Genomic DNA, 6,790 nt, shown 5'->3' with positions numbered 1-6,790 from the left:
AATATGCTTCTTCCTGATATTATTCCCAAACCAGGACATGTGTACAGTACGATTTATCTCATCTCCATGATCTTATCTCAGGCTCACCAGAGGCCCTAACGGGTAGGTAGGTGTTGTACCTCCTTTTCACAGATGAGGAGACTGGGGTCTGGCATAGTCATAAGGCTCTCTTGAGTTGGGAGGAGTCTTGGCAGCTGGGGCTGTGTCCATCTGCATGGGGGCTCCTTCACCCCCCACAGCTACTTCAGGTCTGCTATCACAACCAGGCCTGACCTAGCTCCGCCACTTGTAAGCAGCTGTGTGATCTTGGGCAAGTAACTTACCTGCCTCTGAGGCTCACAACTCTTTCTCTTTTCATCCATGGGGGGTGTGGGGGGGTGTGCTCAGAGCTCCAAGGTCTCACCCAGTGCCAAGATCACTAAGGGGACAGGGCTGGGAGTGATAGTGTGCTCATCTGACAGTGGTATCACTCATAAATCCACTAGCCCTGCCCACATGGTTCCTCTGGACCCAGCAATGTCTGTTACCTTTGGTTCATGTTTGGGATCCAGGCATCCTTTGTGAGTGAGTCTTCCTGTCAGTCACCCAGCCTAGACCAGTCAGCACACATTGTTCCCTGGGGATTTGCTGCCTCCTAGGAATCAGAACCAGGGTCCCTGCTGATCAGGGACCCTCAGGACCCTCCTTTGTTCTTTTTCCCCACCAAGGAGCTCTATTTTTGCCCCTAAATATTATCTATACCTGCGAATGATCTTCTTTCCTTCACAAACCCACTAATTTTCCCTTGGGCTCCTTGGCTGATTCTGTTTCCTTCTCTGCCTCATACTGTCTTCAAAGTTCAGAGCTAACTCTGAGAGGGACAGAAGAGAGCAATTTAAAAAATTTGGTAATACAGACATAAGACAATTGAAGTCCCTGAACTACAGGATAGACAGAAAGGGTCAGATCCAAGTTTGGTTTTGGTTTGTTTGGGTTTTTTTGGTGCTGAAATTGAAACCAGGGGTGTTTTACCACTGACATGTACTCCCAGTCCTTTTTATTTTTTATTTTGAGACAGGATCTTGCTAAGTTACGTTGAGCCTCACTAAGTTGCTGAGGCTGGCCTTGAGCCTGCAGTCCTCCTGCCTCAGCCTTTCAATCTCTGGCCTCACAGGCATTCACCACCATGCCCAGCTTTGTGGGACTCACAGAATGTGTGTCTGTGATTCAGGTCAATAAAACAAAGTCGTTGTCATTTTAAGTTGACCTTCAGTTACCTATAAGAAAATTAGTCGAGTCACCATCTATTGACTGTACTCAGTCAACTGAACACAATAGGAACAAATATGTACATTTTAGATTGATTAGGCTGGATGATAGGTATAAGAGATTTGGTATGATTTTTTGTTGTGCATTTAAACTTTGTATAGGACTGGGGGTGTAGCTCACTGATAGGGCGCTTGCCTAGATGCACAAGGCCCTGGATTTGATTACCAACACCAAAAAGCAAATAAGTAAACAAGACTTTGCATAATAATTTTTAAATATGTAAATCCGTTTTAATTAAAAAAATTTTTTTTAGTCATAGAGGAACACAATACCTTTATTTTATTTATTTATTTTTATGTGGTGCTGAGGATTGAACCCAGTACCTCATATTGCAAGGCAAGTACTCTACCACTGAGCTATACCCATAACCCATGTAAATCCACTTTGAAAGCAATGTTTTTTGATTAATCGACTTTTATCTCGTGATAAGATATATTTGAACTAATATTTTAAGCTCAATGTGAACACTTTATTCTACAGTTTAGATATTCTTCATAACCTTTAGTTTTTTGTGTTTGTTTGTTCATGGTCCTAGGGGTGAACCCAGGGCCTCATACATGCTAGGCAAGTGCTTGACCAGTGAGTTACATCCCCAGCCCAAACTTAGTTCTGATTTAATGAATTTTCAAAACTTAAGAAGGTCTCTTGCTGAAGATTTAAAAAACAAAATGCAAAGAGAGTAAGAAATGAGGGGAAAAAACTAAAATTGCAAGCAGCTGTGTCTGTGTTTTCTTAGAGGTGAATGTAAAGCCAAAAAGGAAAAAGAGACTATTGCAACACGACTGTATTTGGCTGTACTCTTGGCATCACGGGTTAATGGTGAGAGCAGGGGACAAAAGCCTGAGGGAATGGAGCTAGAGAAAATGACCCTGCCACCAGACTAGCCCACAGGGAAGTAGGCAGCAGACCAAGACACAGGGTCCGAAGGACACACAGTACTCAGAGTCAGACAGGCGGAAGCACCTTGGTTCTGGGTCATCAGTTTATTCAGAACAAGATGATAGCCAGAAGTTGGAAGTTTAGAGAACACTGGCCAGTTCCTCAAAGGGAGAGGTTGACAAATGTGAGTACAGTGTCCCAGTCATGAGGTTTGAAGGACCAGGCATGATGTGCGAAGACAAAACAAGACACAGGCAGATGCCCAACCTGATACCTGACTGAGGGTGCTCCTGAGGCTCTTTCTGATGGGACAGAAGGGAAACAGCTTCTTGTTACTTCAACTGAAATTAAGGACACAGGCTTCCCCCCATTCGTATTATTTCCAGGACCTTCACAAATACCCAAATCCCAGGATGCTCAACTCTCTCATATCAAATGGTATAGTATTTGCATATAACCTATACATGTCCTCCTCTCTCTGTACTTTAAATCATCTCTAAATTACTTAATAATATCTAAAATGTATGTAAACAGCTGTAGCACTCTATTGTTATGGGAATAATGAGCCCCCCTAAAATTCTGAACATTCTCAATATAACAGTTTTCTCCCCATATTTTTGACCCGTAGTTGGCAACTCTGAGGATATAGGATGCACAGACATGGAAGGCCAGCTGTACATGGAGAGAGTCACTTGACTCCTGTCTCCTTGTTTTTTATAGTAGCACCTGACTGTTAAGTGGTTTCTGTGAGACCAGGATCTACTGCCTTCTGGCTTTAGCTCAGTCTTTTCTGACCGCTTCTAGTTTAGAGGGCCAAAAGAAGAGAGGCACGCTGATAACATGGACTGTGGCACGTGGGATCTTCATTCCCAGAATGAGGAAGAACCTAGGGAACATTGAACTCAGGGTCAAGAGACTTGAATTTGGGTTCTAACTCTGCAACTTACTATTTATAAGCAAGCCATTGGTGCAAGCTTAATTAATCAACAAATAGTTAGTGAACACCTATGGCCAAGACCTGTGTCTAGCACTGGGCCTAATGTTTCTTGTAAAATAAGGGTGTTGGAGTATATGATTAAAATTGTGGCCAAGCATTCTCCAGGTGCTGAATCCCCAGCACCACAAAACAAAACAAAAATTGTGGCCATACTTTCAGAAATAAAAATCCAGGGTACACGGAATACCAGTGCCAAAATATGTGCACCCAGACAATCGAGGTTGTGTGAGCTGGTTATACGCTGGCAAATGGACCCCCACTCCCACCCCCATGAATTCCCCAAATCATAGAGAGGAAGGAAGAGGTACAGGCCTCTGTCTTGTTAATCTTTAAAATCATTTAAGTGTTTACCCTTATTTTTTGAATTCTTTAGAATTTAAATGGTCTCAGTTTAAACAGTCCTACACACATTCTTCACTCTTATTTAAACAAAGGCCAGCCATGGTGATTACACAGCCAGGTTTTTTTTTCAACCCTTGGAGACTTTATCATAATTTTATCTTAAGGCCAAGCATTGGTACCTTCAAAATGTTTTGCATTTGAATAGTCTTTCAGAAATTGGCTATGAGATCCAGAGTTCTCTATAGAGCCATTCATGACAGTTCAGATCTGGAAAGATGAGGGTGACACTAGTATCACTTTAAACACATGTCTACTTTCCCCCTGGAGCTACATGTTGGGGGTGGAGAAGAATAGGGATTGAAAGCACAGTATTTGGCTTGTCATTTTAGATGGTGATCCTGTAGCCATAGGGATAGCACGAGGGTGAGTGAAATGTCATCAGAGTAGTGGGTGCTTTGTGTATTTAAAGCAATGTCCTTGGTGCTACAAGAGATACAAAGGAAAAGTAAGGGAGATAAAACTTATTGAAAATTTTATGTTGGGCACTTGTATATGTTCTAGTAGTCAATCAGCAATAATAATAAACAATAAAACATTTTGAAGTACTCACTGTGGGCTGGACACTGTGCTTAATGTTTGGGTGTGTATGTGTGATTAAAAAAATTTTTTTTAGTTGTAGTTGGACACAATACCTTTTTTATTTTATTTATTTATTTTTATGTGGGGCTGAAGATTGAACTCAGTGGCTTGCACGTGCTAGGTGAGCGCTCTACCGCTGAGCCACAACCCCAGCCCCTCTTTTTTTTTTTTTTTTTAATGCTGGGGATTAAATCCAAAGCTTCACACATACTAGGCACATACCTCTACCACTTGAACCACATCCTTAGCCCCTCTATTTTCTTCTCTGTTATTTCATTCATTTATTCGAAACATTGTTTTAGCACCTCCTAGGTAGTAAGTGCTGCGAGACATGTGTGAATAAAAATCCCTGGCTTTGGGCTACTGTTAGAACTCAGTGATAGAGTGGGTATTTAGCATATTTGAGGCCCTGGGTTCAATTCCCAGCACAAACCACGCACACACAAGTTTGTTTCTTGCTCACACTGCATGATGGGTTGGCAGAATGGCCCTGTTGGCCAGAGCACTCAGGCCTCCTGCTGAAAGGAGTTCATTTTCAAAGTATGTTTTGCCATCACCAGGACAGGGAGAAGAGGAGGAGGAAGAGGAAATGATGAGTGAGCACTGACTCTTGAAGTTTCTGCCCTGAAGTGACACATGCAAGTTCTTTCACATTTTATTGAACAAATCCAGTCATATGGTCAAGATTAATTTCAAATGGAATGGGGAAGTACCATCTTGCCATGGGCTTTGGAGAGAAGAGGCAATATGGGATACTATAATCCCATTATACACTTCTGGTCACCAAATGCTTTTCCTGCAATTAAAATACTCTCAAGGACCCCTTCCTGAAGAGACCCGAATATCCTATTCTGGTTGGACCTTCCTAGGTTCTTAATCCCTTCCAAGGTTTTTGACTTTGGTGTGATGGCAATATCCTTGATTAGTTGTAAAGCTGAGCTTTTATTATTTATCCCAATTTTATATTATTTAAATATAAGAAGCAATCTGTCTCACAACCCTGTATGGCTCTGTATTTTCAGATTCTCATTTGTCTTTCATTCCTACTTGCAAGCCAGCCAATTTCCCCCTCCCCTTTTCTTGTTAAATGCAGCCAACATTATATTTTCAAATTATTTCTAAAGCTACAAGTTCATCTTCCAAGTAACTTCAGGAAAGAGTTTTACCAATGCTTTTCCATTGTGTATCACGGTTCACCATCCTTGTCACCACCTCCTGACTCTTATGCCAATACCACTTTCTTAAGTTTTGTTCTGGTAGCATACCATAATATGGATGGGTTGGGATGAGGTAGGTTAAAAATCTCAGACTTACAAAAGTAAAAGTGTCCTAAAGAATTTGTCAAGGGGCTGGGGTTGTGTCTCAGTGGTAGAGCGCTCGCCTAGCAGGTGTGAGGTGCTGGGTTGGATCCTCAGCACCATATAAAAAAAAAATAAATAAATAAAGGTATTGTGTCCAACTTAAAAAAAAAGGAATTAATCAACAGGGCTGGGGTTGTAGTTCAATGGTAAAGTGGTTGCCTAGCATGTGTGAGGCACTGGGTTCAATCCTCAGCACCACAAAAAAAAAATTAATTAATTAAATAAAGGTATTGTATCCTCTATAAGTAAAAATCTTTTTAAAAAAGAGAATTAGTCAGTATACTATACCAATACATGTATACCCATGTTTATAGCAACAGTTCACAACAGTCAAGCCTAGGTGTTTCTCAATGGATGAGAGGATAAAGAAAATGTGTTATGTATACAAAATGGATTTTTATTAAGCTAAAAAGAATAATAAAATAATGTGGGTTTTTTGCAGGAAAATGGATGGAATTTCAGAGCATATGTTAAGTGCAATAAGCCAAACTCAAAAAGTCAAGAGTCATATGTTTTATATGGGGAAGCTAGGGAGAAAAAAAGGAAAAAGAGGGAGGTCTCATAAAAATAGAAAGGAGACCAGTTGAATAAAGGAAGGGGACCTAAAGAAGGGAGGAGGAGGGAAACAAGAAGGGAGGTATGTACAACAAATCCCACTATTATGTATAATTATAATATGCCATTTTTTTTGTACTGGGAATTTAACTCAGGGGTGCTTTACCACTGAGCTACACCCCCAGTTCTTTTTATTTTATTTTTTATTTTGAGACAAGTCTCACTAAGTTACTGAGGGCCTCACTAATTTGCTGAGACTGGCCTTGAACTTGAAATTCTCCTGTCTCAGCCTCCTGAGTCTCTGGGATTACAGGTGTGTGCCACCATGCCCAGGAATACACCATTTTTTTTAAAAAAAGATGGACACAATATCATCTTTATTTTATTTATTTTTTGTGTGGTGCTGAGGATCGAACCCAGGGCCTCGCATGAGCTAGGAGGGCTCTCTACCACTGAGCCACAACCCCAGCCCTGGAATACACCAAATTTTAAAAATATATTTCTTGCCAGATGTGGTGGTACATGTCTGTAATCTCAACGACTTGGAAGGCGGAGGCAGAAGAATCACAGGCTCCAGGCCAGCCTCATCAATTTAGCAAGACCCTCCCTAAATAAATAAATAAAAGGTTCAGATACTCAGATGTAGCTTGGTGATAGAGTACCCTGGTTTTAATCATATATATTTAGAAAGAGAGAGGGAGGGGGGGGG

Source organism: Marmota marmota, unplaced genomic scaffold, assembly GCF_001458135.2.
Source record: "Marmota marmota marmota unplaced genomic scaffold, marMar, whole genome shotgun sequence".
Lineage (NCBI taxonomy): Eukaryota > Metazoa > Chordata > Mammalia > Rodentia > Sciuridae > Marmota > Marmota marmota.
Note: the sequence above shows the minus strand (reverse complement) of the source record.